Raw genomic sequence first — 18,224 nt, 5'->3', positions numbered from 1 at the left:
ACAATAACCTTGTTAAATGCCATTTGAGTTGATTCTCTCTCCATTGAGTTTTGATCCTTGTATGCGTTATTAGTTATTTTTTTTAAGGGCAAGTTGGGGTTAGTTAGACCCCCACCCGTTACTATTCAACGTACCACTGGGGTTTTGAACCAGCAACGACCCACCACACGGAGACATGCACTGACAGCTCCCATCAACGGAGACCTCCCGTTGATATGTATAAGGCATTAGTCTTACACAACAAAGTCCAAACTTTTCATAATTGTATTTATCTTTACCTGTTAGAAAAGAGAGAGTTCAAATATTCTTCCAAACTCGAGCCTGGATTGAGTTTGAACCAACTTGAGGACAAATTGAGCTCAAAAGTGAGATGAGAGAGAGACTCTTCCAAACTCGAGACTGGATTGAGTTTTAACCAACTCGAGCACAAGTTTAGCTCGAGGGAGAGAGATGGGTTTCTTTTAATAAACATCCAAATTCGATCCTGGATTTAGTTTGAACCAACTGGAGCACAGGTTCATCGAAAAAAGTGGAAGAGAGAGAGATTGGGTATCTGCAGTGCACCACTTCATTTTAAGATTTCCATTAAACCCCAAAACGACAAAGCGTGGTGAATCTAGGCCGGCATGCCTTTCCATATTTCACAAAGATTTTTCCATCCCTCCACACTTGTCTCGAAGACTCCGACCTTGTGGTGCCCCTATACTTGTTAACCTTTTACTCTCGTGCCTCTCTGTATTAACTGTGCCTGTGCTGCTTCCCTTCCTCCGTACCATGCATTGTTAGTCCCACCCAAGTTGGTGTTGTGCTGCTGCTGCTGCCTTCCAGATGGAGAACTGGAGCGGTCTCGCTGTGGTGGTCTCGTTGGTGGTGGTCGGTTTTGGTGCTGTCCTGAAGTGGTTGAAGTGCTTCAACGGGTGGTACTATGAGTCAAGGGTCGGTGCAGCCCGGTCCTCTCTCCCACCGGGGGACATGGGTTGGCCCTTCGTCGGGAACATGTGGTTCTTTCTCCGGTGTTTCAAGTCTGAGAATCCTGAATCCTTCATTAACAGCTTTGTTTCAAGGTGACCACCTTCTTCATCTCACCACTTGTGAAAAACAAATGTTTTTTTTCTTATGGTTTGTTTTGGAGTAGTGGGAATGGTCGGTTTGTGGATGGTCGTGATGGGGAGGGACTCTTTTGTCTGTTGTCTTGTTTTGGTATCAAATCAACGACTCTCCTCTCTCTCTCTCTCTGTAACGATGGTTGTTACTAGGAAAATGGAATTTTGGAAGGAAGGAAAGATGGTCACTAATGGTATCTTCTGTGTTGCAATAATTTGATATTAGAACCATGGATACCTCTTGTGGAAAATACATTCTTTTTTTTTCTGGTACGCTTTTTCATCTATTTTTTTCTTTTTCCCATAAATGGATGCGTTGGCTGATATAAACTAATAGGGAACGACAGCAACACTTGCATCGAATGATTATCATATTGGAAAATTATAAAAAAGCGGCAGTCTTTGGAATTTCCTATGTTCACCTCTATGATTTTAGAATAATGGCTAAGTTAGGAAGCTAGTTCTTTCACTTTTGCTAATTTGGTCTTCCCATGTTTCAAGCTTTTAGAATTAGAAGTGCTGAAGTTTACCTTTGAACCACCTCTTTTCTTCTTAATTTTAGTGGTAGATAACATACCTGTTTTTTGTTCTCTGGTCATTTTAAAATTGCTGCATTAAAATTAAAATTGCATTTTTATTTGTCCATTGAACATCTTTGTACAAAACTATATCTGTTCTTCCTCCTTTTTATCTTGACAATCATATGCAGTATGCTACTCCGTTCTAGTGTGGCTGCAACTATTATCTTCAACACCTGCAAAGGGGAATTAAAAAGAAAGAAAGAAAAGATCGCTGTAATTTCTACATGCAGGTCTTCTGCCGTTGAAATCATGGAAACTTTTCATCTGATAAAATTTTCTTTTTTTGTGTGTAAAATTTTTAAGTATGATGTCATGGGTTGCATGGTCTGTCTCAGGTTTCTTCATTGAGATCTTGTCTTTTGAAATAATCTTTTTCAAATTCTCAAGAAATAATTGGAAACTTTTCCTGGATGCAGACTTTGGTTTCTTATCATTATAAGCTGCTTTCCGCGCTTGTTTGATGATTTATTATACTTTTTCAAATTCAGTTAAAATGTCACTATTATCTACATTTTTCATATTTTCTAATCGTTTCCAGCTTGACAGAGATATCAAAATTTCATCGTCAAAGATGTTGCAAGCTCTATTACATTTTTCTGAAGATCCCCTACTGGCTTTCAGTTGTTTCCCTTCTAACTTTTATCGTTCCCCTATTTTGTGTACCATCAGTACTCTCCTACATCCTTAACTTTGAGTGTAAGTCAGACCCAGTATCCTGATTTTTATGTTTTAAAATTTTTTATTCATGTGGTCACCTAAATTATTCCTTCTTGTTCTAAGATTTCAGTTGAAGTGCTTCTTAATATGCTGTTCATCTGAACTCGGTATTCTTGTGTGTGTGAACTTCAGATTTGGGCGAACTGGGATATATAAATCTTTCATGTTTGGTAACCCAACGATTCTTGTTACAACTCCTGAAACCTGCAAACAAGTTCTAATGGACGATCAGCACTTCAAGCCTGGATGGCCTGTTTCTACTGTTGAACTCATTGGAAAAAAGTCATTTGTTGGTATTTCCTATGAAGAACACAAGCGTTTACGGCGCCTAACAGCTTCACCTGTGAATGGACCTGAAGCGTTGTCCACTTATCTGGGTTTTATTGAAAAGATTGTGATATCTTCTTTGGAGAAATGGACAGATTCTGGACCAATCGAATTCCTCACTGAACTTAGAAGATTCACATTCAAGATAATTATGCACATTTTCCTCGGCTTGGAGGGTGACTCTAGAATTGTGGCTTTAGAACGTGAATACACCAGTCTGAACCATGGTGTACGAGCTATGGCGATCAATTTCCCGGGTTTTGCTTATCACAAAGCACTTAAGGTTTTTATTTTTCATTTTCAATTTTTTTAGCATTTGTTTTCAATTTCATATTGCCAAGTAGCAACTAGCAAGTACGAAAATTTTGTGTTTCTCTTCCATTTCATTGATCAAAGGGATAGGTGGAATTCAATAGCGTGACTGTTGGACTCACATCATAGAGTCTCATGTTTGAGTCCCACAAGGGGCTATACCACAGCCACAGCTTGGCTATCAAAAAGATCCAAAAATGTGGAAAACCTTGGTCAAGTACTGTCTGCTGCAACCAATTGATATATAAAATTGTGATTGTTTCCAGGCCCGGAGAAGGTAGTTATCAGTTCTTCAATCTATTGCTGATGAAAGGAGAGAGCGGAAATCTGGGAGTCCAAATCATGAAAGGAAAGATATGTTGGATAGACTGATGGAAGTTGAGGATGAAAATGGTCGTAAATTAACCGATGAAGAGATCATCGATATTCTAGTCATGTATTTGAATGCTGGTCATGAATCTTCTGCTCATGTCACCATGTGGAGTACACTGCTACTACAAGAGCACCCTGATGTTTACCAAAAAGCTAAGGTCAAATCTCAATCCTCCAAATTGCCAGTTACCATAAGCTGTTGAATTTGAATATTCAGTTGCTAAGCTTGGGGTTTTAATTTCAGGCTGAGCAGGAGAAGGTCATAAAAAGCAGGCCAACTGGGCAGAAGGGGTTGACTATGCATGAGATCAAACAAATGGGATATCTAAATATGGTTTGTATTCACCCTTTTGTTCTTTTGTAATGGTTATTTGAGCTGTTAAAACTGGGCTCATGGAGATGGTCTGCAGGTGACTGATGAGGCTCTCCGATGGGTTAGTTTTTCACCTTTAGTTTTCCGGGAGGCAATTGATGATGTGAAAATTAATGGTATTTCCTTTTCTTTCCTTTGGATCTTGCTGTTCTTTCATTGCTAATGTCAACTTGCTGAGCTAGCTTACTGTCTGCACTCATTAACCGGATTGTCAGTAGTAATCTTGACTTGGACTGGTCAACTGTTAATTGTCAATATTAGTTTAATCTGGAACAAGGCTGGTGTACCGTACACCAATCATGCTAGATTATTGTTGAAAGTTGTCACTTCTGCAGGAAAGACTAAAGTACATCCAGAAAAAGTTTTTCAATGCTGTGCACAATTAATTGAATAGTAGTAGTTCAGAAATGCTTGCAAAGAAATGCATTGAGAGATAGAGAAGGTAATCACCACTGACAAAAGTTTAATAACCTCCATTATTTCCCTCTCAGGTTATACCATACCCAAAGGCTGGAAAGTGCAGGTTTGGCTCAGGAATGTTCACAAGGATCAGGACGTTTACGCAGAACCAACTTGGTTTGATCCATCAAGATGGGATGTAAGCAATGTGCTTCCATAAAACATCTACATTTCCGTTTTTTTTACATACATATTTTACGAAAGATTTTAGTACACTACTTGAGTGGCTTGTGGACTCAAACGATCTGGCTGAGCCCGTTGGCTCTTGATCGACAAGTAGCCCTGTTTGGACCAAGTAAACTGGTTTAAATTGATCAAATCTTCTATTTTGATCCACAAGTCAGGGATTCACAGTCTTGAGGACTTCTCTGTCTCTCCATATGTTTGGTTTATGCATTAGAAATTTTCCTATCTGCTTGGCATCCGCTAGTCTCCTAAACATCTAAGCCCTACAACTCCCCACTATTTGTATCCATCTAATGATAATTCTTCTTCAGGGGTTCACACCAAAGGCTGGAGCTTTCATTCCATTTGAAGCAGGAAGCAGACTATGCCTTGGAAATGATCTTGCCAAGAAAGAGATTTCTGTTTTCCTCCATTATTTTCTTCTTGGCTATCGGTAAGTTCTCACCATTTTATCTCAGTATTCTTTTTGGTATGCTGTTCTGCACATTTGTCTGCCTTAAGACATGCATGCACATCTGTAGTTAAGAAATATAGTCGGGTAATTTCTGAAATTTGAGATTTTTCAATTTATGTTGACTTGTTCAAGGTGTGTTTATTTCCATTTTCCTAATGATATACATCATTTGTTTGATGTTCCTCGATGTGCTGTATTGAGAGGCTTAACCCTGACTCCATACTTATGCACTTACCGCATCCTCTGCCTGTGGACAACTGCATGGCAAAAATAAGCAAGCTGTCTTAGATGCCTACTATTCTATATTGCTCTTTCTGTTGTTAGTACAAAATAAGTGCTTGCTTTTATGTATACATGAATACCATGATGTAATTGCATGAGTAGCATGCCTCCCGTTGGGCTAGGGCTTTCATGTAAAGTTGCCAAATTAATGAAAAAGAGCCGACTTTCTTAGCATCTTAATGATGTATAACTGTTATATACAAACCTAATGAGATGTTTTTTGATATTTACATGGAGGAACCGCCCCCAGGATCAGAGACCTAGCTGCGCTGGCTCTGCCTGCCATATGAATTACAATGGAGTAGGAAAACTAATTCTTACAATTGTTGAGGTATTTTAATTGCTTATCCATCTGTTGAATGGAAAGATATTAAAAAGATGGGCACATTCTAGTTCGAATCCCACATGGGGTTATCCCCCATCTTGCCTATCATAAAAGCCCTACTGCCCAAATTTTTGACAGAAGAGATGGAAGTATTTATCGGCAGCCATATATATTGCATCCATCTTCTCTGTAGCCAGTACTAACTTGGTGAAGATTTTTAACCATGAGCAGATCTTGACGGGTGAAATCCTAATCAAGCTGGAAGTTCCGGATCGATGCTTGGTTTGAGATTGGCAAACCAGCTGAAAACAAGTTCGATCAAACCTGAGTGCCCACCCAGTGTTGCTTCTTAGTATACATTATACAGATAGGGATATCAATGGATCGGGTTTTATGCAATATCTGACTGAATTCGACTCCATTTGTTTGCACCAGGTAAGCTAAAACCATATCTGGTTATAATAGGATGCATATATGGTTTTGATTGTTACGAAGAATATCTGAATTCGTTTACACGTGAAAATGTGAATCTAGGGATGGCAGTGGACCGGGGTGGGGGACAAGGTATCCACCCCACCCTGTCTCAAAATCCGAACCTCCATCCCTGCACAGGGATGGATTTTAACCTCCACCCCCGCCTCCATCCCCGTTTCATGTCTTCCATTCACGGTCTAAACAGGGGCGAGACGGGGTAGGGCCCCGTTTCCTCTCGATCTATAGTCATCCCTTGAAGGATTGGGAACTGGGCGGGGTAAGGCAAGTATTGAGATGGGTACGGGTCAGGGGAAAGCGTAAGTCCATCCCCGCACAGGGATTGATTTTAACTTTCATTCCAGCCTCCATCCCCGTTTCATGCCTTCATCCCCAGTCCAAATGGGGCGGGGCCCCATTGTTCCCCGGTCCACTTTCATCCCTATGTAAATCTGGTATGAGCTTTTCACCATCTGAATCCATTTAGCCAACATTAAATTAGTTTTGGATATGGTATTGGTCATATCCAACCTAAATCCAAACCGTTTACATCCTACATACATAATACCAAAAGGTCATACAAGAGTAGCACCCATGAGAGAACCCTTGACATAAGGTTGAAGCTGGGTGTACTCCCCAGTGGGCAGGGGCAAGCCAATATGCAGTAGGTGATGATGGAGGGGGTTTTCCCTTGGCCTCTCCAAAATATAAAAAAAAAAAAACTAGAGAATTCACTAGGCACCTTACCATAAGACATGGATGAAGTTGCAGCCCCTGTTTTTCTGTCTCTTAAACCATTGGAAGAAAGTTTTGTAGATTGACTGTTTGTGTTGGATATTTGGGTTTGGGTCCAACCCTTAATATGACTCGGTTTGACATTAACGAAGGGTTAGTAGCAGTGGCGGAGCCAAAAGTTTTTCGTTGGGTGAGCAGACTTTGGGTCTCGGGGACAATGCTATGGTCTTGAAGGATGATCTATTTATTCGAGGGACAAGACCGACAATCAGAGGAGGCAGGGGAAGCAGAGTCCCGGCCGACAATCGAGGGACGGGGGGGGGGTCGGGAAGGGCTCGCAGAGCAAGTTTTTTTAGCATTTGAAAATAAATGACCTAGAACTTTCATTAATATTCAAGCCTCGAAAAGTTATATTTTTTTGTCTGGAATGTGTTGGTTCCTAGCAAATGTGCTATGTGGAACACATCTGTGCGGCCAGATTTGTGAAAGTAGTATAGGAAATATCCAGTTTGTACCCAAATTGCATATTTAGTAGTTTGTACCATGTATCTATTTTGTGTGTGGTTTTTACTTATTTTTAAAAAATATTTTGTGCTGTTGATGCATTATACTTCAATCAGACAAAAGGTATTTCTCTTTAAATTTTCTTTGCCAAAACTTTTACAAGATCTTTGGAAAAGAGTGACTATTTTTCAACTAAGAATGTTGCTGATAGCAATACTGATGAATGGTGACTGACAAGTTAGAACACGTGTGTGCACACACACAATGCCTTTCTTAAGATATTGACCTTTCTCAATGTTGGTTTATGCAAATGAGAAGATTGTCATTGTAAATTAGGCAAATTATAATGAGGACTAGAAAGTCTAAGATATCGTGGTAAACAAGGAATTGAAGAAATGCTTGGCTCACCCATGCCCACTGCCCTTGCCTGGGTTTCTAATTCTGGAGTGAGCGACCCCCCCACCCATTCCCACCCCGGGCTCGGCCACTGGTTACTAGGTAATTAGTGGGAGTCACTGGAAAAGGGGTTACCTGAATATGAAAGGGTTCAAGTAGGTTTTGTAACCCTTCACTGGAGGCAAGGCTGCATGATGAAAGTAGCTTAATTGTTTTCATTCTTATTTTTCAGTTGATTCAGGGTACTGCTCACAATCTATTTGCCTGAGCTCATCGTAGGTTGAGGAAAACACCGAGCACCTGTACGTCATTTTGTTTATCAGTATGTATCGCTTTTACATTTCGGTTTTAATTTTAAAATAGGCCATCACTGGGATACGTGTTAAAATATATGTAATTCATATATATATATATATTTATATATATATATATATATATATATATAATACCCGATAGGGGTATTTCTGTCATTTCACAAGTACTCGATAGGGGTACTTGTTTTTCTTATTTTATTTTTCTCTTTAATTTTTGTAAAATATATTTTTTATTTTTTGTTTTTTTGCTCACACAAAAGGGGCCCCACCATGTAGTCGATGGGGCCCCCAACGGTCACATTTGTGACCGTTGGGGGCTCCCAACGACTACATGGGGAGCCGTCTAATTGCGTTTCCTATGAGTCCCTAACTCCTAGATATAGAGCATGTCTAATTGCGTTGCATTCATTTCATGAACCTTCACACTATAATGAGGCAAAAAATATTCCCCAATGGGTTGAAGCCATGACCTTAGAGCTTAGTGCCCTTGAAAAAGCAAAAACTTGGGAAATAACTTCGTTACCCACTGGAAAGAAATCAATAGGATGTAGATGGGTCTTCAAAATTAAAACCAAGAGTGATGGTTCATTAGAACGTTATAAAGCACGATTAGTAGCTAAAGGATATGCTCAGGAATATGGTATAGATTATGAAGAAACCTTCGCACCTGTTGCTAGAATGACTAGTGTTAGGACTCTTATTGCTATTGCGTCTGTAAAGAAATGGCCTATCTATCAACTTGATGTTAAGAATGCATTTCTAAATGGCGAATTAAATGAAGAAGTTTACATGGATCCCCCACCGGGAGTATGTATTGGTAAAAATAAAATTCTTAAACTTAAAAAGGCATTATATGGTTTAAAACAAGCTCCAAAGGCTTGGCATGATAGATTTAGTAATGTAATGAAAAGTTTAAATTTTCGTTCATGTTATACTGACACTGCTTTGTTTGTGAAAAGTGCAGGGTCTTCTGTAGTTATTTTACTACTTTATGTTGATGATATGATCATCACAGGAAGTGATGAGCAAGGCATTAATGATATTAAAAGGTTTTGAAAGAAAATTTTGATATATCTGACCTTGGTTTCTTAAGATATTTTTTAGGAATTGAAGTGGCGTACTCTCCTCGAGGGTACATTCTCTCTCAGATGAAACTGACTGCTGACATCTGTTCCAAATCGGGTATCTCCGATGACAAGAAGATAGAAACCCCAGAAGTCATCAATGCAAAATTAAGGTTGGAAGATGGAACACCTCTCGAGAATCCTACTCCCTACCGGCAACTTGTTGGGTCTCTAACCTACCTATCCATCACACGGCCAGACATTGCTCATGCCGTCCACTCTGTCAGTCAGTTTCAACATGCACCTACAACCGTGCACATGAGTGCAGTCTTAAGGATTGTCAGATATATCAAAAATACCATAACTAAGGGAGTTTTTCTTTTTTCTGCCTCGTCACTTGATTTAATTGCTTATACTGATGCAGATTGGGGAGGAAATCCCAATGACCGTGTCTCAACTACCGGTTTTTGTGTTTTCTTAGGTGACTCTATGATTTCGTGGAGATGCAAGAAGCAACACAAAGTATCATTGTCCTCGATGGAAGCAGAATATCGTGCTATGGCCACTACAACCATGGAACATGTATGGCTAAGAAACCTCCTCAGTGATATGGGCATTGTCATTTCTACTCCTTCGAAGATGTGTTGTGACAACAAAAGCGCAATCTATATTGCAAGTAATCACACCTTCCATGAGCGTACTAAGCATATTGAGATGGACTGCCATTACGTTCGGGATGAATACCTAAGAGGAACTATAGCACTACCTTACTGTAATGAAATATGCGGAAAAGAAATGTATGTCCTACAATGGACATTCACACATAGAAATCAAAGAACAAGTCCAAAAGAGGACATACACAAAAGCCAATAATGGCTAGAAAGCATAAAATCTTATAAATGCACAAAAGGGCTTGAAGAAGCCACACATTACAAAGGGGGAGACCCCACTTATTTATAGGCAAGAGAGGAGTGAGGGAGAGTTAGAGAAAAGCAAGAGAGAGGGACCATTGGGAGTCCCAACAAGGAGTCGTTGGGCTCCCAACGGTCACAATTGTGACCGTTGGGGGCCCAACGACTCTTTGTTGGGCCCCCAATGGCTGTGCATTAAATGCACAAAAAAGAAATAAAAAAAACAAAAAAGAAAAAGGAAAAAATAGAAAAAGAAAAAGGAAAAAAGAAGAAAAGAAGAAAAGAAAAGAAGTCTAAAATGCCTCTATTGGGCGAGATTACAAAACTACCCCTTATCGGGTAGTGAATGAGAACTATATTTATATATATATATATATATAAATATAGGTATTACATATATTTTAACACCCTCCCTCAAGCTTTACGGGGATACAACGAAAAGCTTGTTGAGAAGAAACATGAAACGAGGAGCAGCAAGAGCTTTGGTGAAAAAGTCCGCCAACTGGTACTCGGATGTGACATAGGGCAGTGCTATGGTTCCTTTTAGGTATTCATCTCGAACATAGTGGCAATCCATCTCAATGTGTTTAGTACGCTCATGGAAGGTGTGGTTGCTTGCAATATAGATAGCACTCTTGTTATCGCAACACATCTTCGAAGGAATTGAGATGATGATGCCCATATCACAGAGGAGACTCCTAAGCCACACAAGCTCCATGGTTGTAGTGGCCATTGCACGATATTCGGCTTCAGTTGAGGACAATGATACTTTATGCTGCTTCTTGCATCTCCAAGAAATCATAGAGTCACCTAGGAAAACACAAAAACCAGTGGTTGAGACTCTATCATTGGGATTTCCTCCCCAATCAGCATCTGTATAAGCAATTAAATCAAGGGATGATGAAGAGGAAAGAAAAACTCCCTTAGTTATAGTGTTTTTAATATATCTGACAATTCTTAAGACTGCACTCATGTGCACAGTTGTAGGTGCATGTTGAAACTGACTGACAGAGTGAACTGCATGAGCTATGTCTGGCCGAGTGATGGATAAGTATGTCAGAGACCCAACGAGTTGACGGTAGGGAGTAGGATTCTCAAGAAGTGTCCCATCTTCCAGTCTCAGCTTTGCATTGATAACCTCAGGGGTTTCTGTCTTCTTATCATCCGAAATTCCAGACTTGGCACAGATGTCAGCAGCAAGTTTCATCTGAGAGAGGATGTACCCTCGAGGTGAATATGCAACTTCAATACCTAGAAAATATCTTAAGAAACCAAGGTCAAACATGTCAAAATTTTCTTTTAAAATTTTCTTAATATCATGGATTCCTTGCTCATCACTCCCAGTGATGATCATATCATCAACATATAGTAGTAGAATAACTACAGAGGACCCTGCACTTTTCACAAATAACGCAGTGTCAGTATAACATGAACGAAAATTTAAGCTAGTCATTACAGTACTAAATCTGTCATGCCAAGCTTTCGGAGCTTGTTTTAACCCATATAGTGCCTTTTTTAGTTTAAGAATTTTGTTTTCACCAATAGATACTCCTGGTGGAGGATCCATATAGACCTCTTCACTTAGTTCGCCATTAAGAAAAGCGTTCTTAACATCCAATTGATAGATAGGCCATTTTTTAACGGATGCAACCGCAATAAGAGTCCTAACACTAGTAATTCTAGCTACGGGAGCAAAGGTTTCTTCATAGTCTATTCCGTACTCTTGAGCATATCCTTTGGCTACCAACCTAGCTTTATAACGTTCTAATGACCCATCACTTTTAGTTTTAATTTTGAAGACCCATCTACATCCAATAGACTTCTTTCCAGTGGGTAATGAGGTTATTTCTCAAGTTTTAGCCTTTTCAAGGGCACTAAGTTCAAGTTTCATGACTTCAACCCATTGAGGAATGTTTTTGGCTTCATTATAGTGTGACAGTTCATGATAAGAGTGTAATGCAATTAGGCATGCCCTATATTTAGGTGTTAGGGACTCATAGGAAACAAACCTATTAGGAGGATTGGAGATCCGACTAGATCTCCTTAAAGAGGTTTCTTCTATGTTGGAATTTTGAGAATATTTTTCTAAAGCGCTAATGGGAGTTTCTTGACCACGCCTAGCATAGGTTTGAATGGACCTATTTTCAACATCATTACTTGCATTTTCAACATTACTAAGAGGAGTATCCTCTAAATCATTAGGAACATCCTCTTCATGAGGAGTCACATCTTCTTGAGAGAGAAGATCAAATAAGAAAGCATATTCGCTTTCATCAATATCTTTATTTTTCTCAAAACCGTTCTCATTTTCTAAAAAAGTAACATCTTTGGATACATATAGTTTGTTGCTTTTGGGATCGAAGCACCTAAAACCCTTTTGATTCTCTCCGTATCCTAAGAACACACATTCGATAGCCTTGGGAGATAACTTATCTCTTTTATGTGTAAGGACAAAGCACTTACACCCAAAAATTCTTAATCTATTAAAATCGGGTGTTCTTTTAAAAAGTTTTTCATATGGAGATATATTTTGTAGGGATGATGATATCATTCTATTTATCAAATAAGTAGAGGTTAAGGCGGCCTCGACCCAATAGCATTTTGGAATTTCTTTGGAAATAAGAAGAGTCCTAGTGGTTTCCAAGATATGTCTATGCTTTCTTTCGGCTAGACCGTTTTGTTGGGGAGTCCTAGGACATGACCTTTGATGACAAATTCCATTGGTTTCCAAATATTCTTGAAATTCATTTGATAGATATTCTCCACCGGAGTCGGATCGAAGAATGGAGATATTAGTTGAAAATTGATTTTTGACAATCATATGAAATTTTTTAAAGAAGTTAAAAACTTCGGATTTTAGATTGAGAAAATAGATCCACACATATCGAGTGAAATCATCAATGAAAGTAACATAATATGAGTATCCTCCTTTTGATATGACCGGAGAAGGACCCCAAACATCCGAATGAACTAATTCAAAGGGTCTTTTTGACACAAATGTTCTCTTTGGAAATGGGGTGGATTTCATTTTTCCAAAAATACAACTCTTGCAAACAAAATGTTTTTCATTACAAAATTTCTTTCCAAAGGGAAAGGAGTACATTTTTGAGAAGCTTGGATGTCCAAGTCTTTGATGCCAAGTTTCTATATTTTTATCTTGGACATGATTACAAAATGAGTTAGTAGGAAGTTTCAAGTGGGTCATGTAGTAGAGATCTCCCCTCCTATGGCCTTGCCCAATCCGCTTCCCGGACTGGAGATCCTGTATAGAACAATCCTTGGTTGAGAAGGAGATTTCACATCCATGATCACATATTTGGGAGACCGATAAAAAATTTAAATTAAGTTGAGGTACAACTCTTACATTTGGCACAAAAAAATCTTTTGAAAAATCTAAGGTTCCAAAACTTTTAACTTGTAAAGAGGTACCATCGGCGGTGGAAACAAAGGAATTTTTGGAGTTGCTACATACATTGGATAGTCCATTTTCAATAGGGGTCATATGAAAAGATGCTCCAGAGTCAAGGATCCAAGAAGGCATACCTGGAGGAGAAGAAGAGGCAATGACGGCTCCCGAAGTTGATGGCGACTTGAGTAGAATTTGTAGTGCTTCGGATAGTTGAGCAAGGGAGAATGACTCTTTCCCTTTCATTGTCTCCTCCTTTTATGGGATTTCTTCAATAATAGCAACTTTACCTTTTGGAGGTTCATTTATCTTTGGACAATTAGGTCTTATATGACCCGGTTCTTGACAATGATGGCAAATGGCTTTCCTATAATTGCCATTATAGTTATTTTGCCTCCCAAAGTGTGGAGGCTTATATGCTTTCATATGATTGCCGGGTTTAGACACGGCAAGAACTTCATCTCCTCCTTTAATCATGCCAAGACGTGTTTCTTCTTGGCATATTTCGGCTATGGCATCTTCCAATGGAAGTGGTTTGGATCTATGAAGGAGGGAGGACCTAACTTGTTCATATTCGGGCCTAAGCCCATGTAAAAATTGGAAAAAGTGTTCTTTCTCCATTTGTTCTCTCCTCATTTCAAGATCTTCACTTGATACCCATTTGGGTTCAAGAAGGGATAGCTCATCCCACAAGGGGCCAAGAGTGCTATAGTAATCTCTTACACTCATTTCACCTTGCTTAATGGTACGAATTTTTTCTTGGATGAAGAATTGACGAGCAAGGTCTTTTTGAGTATACATACCTTTCATAAAGAACCATGCTTCATTTGCTAGGCGGAATTTAGCAATGTTGGCGCAAATCTTTAACTCCACGTTGTTCATGAACCATGCAAGAATTTTTGCATGCTTACTTTCCCAATCTTCTACCTTGGATTGGTGATCTTCAATAGCTTTCATGCGAGCATTTCCTTCTAGAGCTTTTTCTTGATCACCATCAATTTTCGTAAGTTGAAGTTGAGGTTCCCTAATGGTGCCCATAACGTATCCCCAAAGCTTTTTACCTTTGAGGTTGTTCTCCATGGCGGCGGCCCACATCATGTAGTTAGTACCATTGAGCTTGAAGGAGAGATCAATCTTTTGTTCTCCTTCCATTATATAATCAAGAATGGAGGATAAACAAAGAGAGATAAAACAAGACAACTAGCAATATGAATCAAGAGCACAACCAAGGCTCTGATACCATGTAATGAAATATGCGAAAAAGAAATGTATGTCCTACAATGGACATTCACACATAGAAATCAAAGAACAAGTCCAAAAGAGGACATACACAAAAGCCAATAATGGCTAGAAAGCATAAAATCTTATAAATGCACAAAAGGGCTTGAAGAAGGCACACATTACAAAGGGGGAGACCCCACTTATTTATAGGCAAGAGAGGAGTGAGGGAGAGTTAGAGAAAAGCAAGAGAGAGGGACCATTGGGAGTCCCAACAAGGAGTCGTTGGGCTCCCAACGGTCACAATTGTGACCGTTGGGGGCCCAACGACTCTTTGTTGGGGCCCCCAATGGCTGTGCATTAAATGCACAAAAAAGAAATAAAAAAAACAAAAAAGAAAAAGAAAAAAATAGAAAAAGAAAAAGGAAAAAAGAAGAAAAGAAAAAAGTCTAAAATGCCCCTATTGGGCGAGATTACAAAACTACCCCTTATCGGGTAGTGAATGAGAACTATATATATATATATATATATATATAGGTATTACATATATTTTAACACTTACGTCACATCAGAGTACCAGTTGGCGGACTTCTTCACTAAGGCTCTTGCGGCTCCTCGGTTTTTGTTTCTCCTTAACAAGCTTTCGGTTATATCCCCGTAAAGCTTGAGGGAGGGTGTTAAAATATATGCAATTCATATATATATATATATATATATATATATATATATATATATATATATATAATACCCGATAGGGGTATTTCTGTCATTTCACAAGTACCCGATAGGGGTACTTGTTTTTCTTATTTTATTTTTCTCTTTAATTTTTGTAAAATATATTTTTTATTTTTTGTTTTTTTGCTCACACAAAAGGGGCCCCACCATGTAGTCGATGGGGCCCCCAACGGTCACATTTGTGACCGTTGGGGGCTCCCAACGACTACATGGGGAGCCCCCTAGGTGGCTCTCCTTTTAAGGCCTCTTGGCCCTCTCCCTCTCCTTCTCTTGTGTATAAATAGGGGTGAACCCCTCTTGTATTTTTCACTCTTGAGAGTTCTCTCTCTTTCAATAAGAGGCATTTATATTTTTATGTTGTGTTGTCTCTTGTGGGTTTGGGTATTATCCCTTCTTTGTTTGTTCATTAGTAAATGTTGTAAGTGCTTAGTGCACTCTTTGCTTTTCCGCATATTTCATTACAATACGGGCCCACTACAGCGCTGAAACGTTGCACGTGTGGGTGCGTCGGGAGAGTTCATTCGACACACGCTGATGTCGGCATTTTTTCTCCACATCAACACTGGTTGCTTGTTTTCAGTAGGTGCAACTTTGGCGATGGCTGGCTCTGGCCAACGGACCCCTTCCAGTGCTGCCGACGGAAGTAGACTGGCAACAGGAAGTCACCATCACCGGTGGCATTTCACAGCCAGTCGCAGGTACCGGTGATGGCGGGTAGCAGGAATTGGGCCTGCATGCAGAAATCCTTGTCTGCTATTGGTGACTGGCTGTCTTGCCAATCGCGATGGCCGGCAGTTTTCAGTACCGGTATCTCCCCTGCTTCAAAGGTTGATTTCTGAATCGCAGGGGAGGTCCGACCTCACTGGTCCCCTTCGCAGAAACGGTTTTCGCCGAGGTAGGAAGTGGGAGCCGGGAGTCGATCACCGCGACCGTCGCTGTCGGCCTTTGCCGGAGCCGTCCTCTGCAAATGGCATGGTGGCAGGTGGCAGCTCTGTTTTATTTTAACATTGAAAGGGGTTTCTCCCCCTTTTTGCTTACGTTGGGAGGTCAGTGATGGTTGACGGTGATCGCTGTCTCCATCGATCGACCGTAGAGGTAGGTTGCCTTGGTCGATGACCGACAACCATGATCGACTGCCGGTGGAGAGGACAACCCCCCTAGAAAAAAGAGCAAACCCTTTACCTTTCGCTGGTGGCATACGCCAGGGAGGTGAGGGGGGGCGACGATCGTCGACGCCGCTGGCAGAAGTGGACGGTCGCTGGAGTACCGCCATTGCCGGTGGTGTTTCGGCCGGCCTATGGAGTGAATGGACGTAAGCTGGAGCTCCTTCGTTGGAAGGGGGGTTTCCGTCGTGGGTCGTCACCGGGAGGGGGGTGACCTTCGCCGGTGGTCGCCATTTCACCGGCGGCCTCACCGGTGACATCCCTTGAAATGAAGGGTTTTTTACCCTTTCTGTGGATTTCGATTTCTGAGAAACTGAACGATCTGTTTCTTAGAAACAGAAACAAGCCCCTTTTATCTTTATCGCTCTCTGGTTCGGGCGGATCAGGCCCAGATCCTGACCCGACATCTGGACCCGATCCCTAAGTTGGGCCGGACTCGTTGTGAGGGTTAGGACCAGACCCAAACCTATTTTGGTTTCGGGTCTAGGTCTGACCCAAACAACGGGTCAGTGATCGGATCTGACCTGGTTGGATCGGAATCGAACCATTTGGGTTTGGAGTCTGGTTCGATTCGAATGAATCGGGTCGTGATCCAATTCTAACTGAATTCGGTTACAAACATGTACTGGGTCTAATCTGGTTAGACCGGGCCGACATCCAGATCCAACAAAATTCGAGTCTGGATCAGGTATGGCTTATGGACCCATCCCCGATCTTGTTATGGATCAGATATGGGTCTGGATTGGTTTTGGATCATTGGATCCAATCCGGGACCCAATCTCTATGGGTTTGGATCTAGATTGGATTCGGACTTGGGGGCATCCAACCTAGGATTCATTCAAATTTGATATGGATTCGGATTAGATCGAATCAGATCGAATCAGATCTGAAAAGGGGTATGTTTACTATTTACACCTGAACTAGTTCTGTGACCGATACAACACCTCGTGGGATCGGTTTAGAGCCATTTTTAACCGGTTTCTATTAGTTTTTTACTGGTTCTGAGATCTAGAGATCATGTTTTCATGAATCCATGAAAGAATAATGATTTCTCATTCGGTTATAGGGTTTTATGAGCTTTTGTTTGTATTTTGGATTGGTTCATTAGTTTCAAAACCGTTTGAGGCCGTTTCAAACTAGTTCATGGTACTTTAGACCGGTTTCAGCTTGTGGACCCTGGGTTTTAGCCATAAAAGTAAGTTTTTATTATTTTTCATGCTTTATAAGTACTTATTGTTAAGGAAGCATGACTTATGCATGTCTAATACATATGTTTTATGTTATTTAAGTTATGCATAATGTTTTAAGCATGAATTCATGATATTTTTTAATGTGTTTTTATCAAAACTAGTTTATGCATATAATTGATGATAGAATGCATATTTCATCATGAATATACATGTATTATTATGTATGCATGAACATGCTTCATAATACAAATATATTTTTGGTAAAAGATCTTAATTGACTGATTCATGCAATCACCAAAGTGATTTGAGTTGTGTTGATTAAGGATTCTTTAGACTGTGTTAAAATTTTCTATTATAATTGTGTGTGACTTTATAAAACAATGATTTCACCCAAAGATAGGTCATTGTGCTCCAAATTCATAGAGGGTATAATAGTATATGTGTATATTAGTCTATGAAGCATGTTCGTACCCAAAGGTACAATGCTGAATTGCATATGGTTACATGATCTGCTAGTTTTACCAATTGAAGTTAATTCCTTATGAATTGAGGAGACAAAACAGCTATAAGTATTATCATTTTTACCAAAGTAGAACGATAATGACTCAATTATACTTGTCTTAGAA

The 18,224-nt window shown here is 40.0% G+C and overlaps 1 pseudogene; it reads left to right on the top strand.

Annotated features, from left to right (window-relative positions):
* Positions 1-828: 828 nt before the first annotated feature.
* Positions 829-5,172, top strand: LOC149821992 (ent-kaurenoic acid oxidase 2-like; annotated as a pseudogene).
* Positions 5,173-18,224: the final 13,052 nt, after the last annotated feature.

This window comes from Nuphar pumila, chromosome 11, assembly GCF_984573655.1.
Source record: "Nuphar pumila chromosome 11, dmNupPumi1.hap1.1, whole genome shotgun sequence".
NCBI lineage: Eukaryota > Viridiplantae > Streptophyta > Magnoliopsida > Nymphaeales > Nymphaeaceae > Nuphar > Nuphar pumila.
Note: the sequence above shows the minus strand (reverse complement) of the source record. Positions and strands in the feature narration are given on the sequence as shown.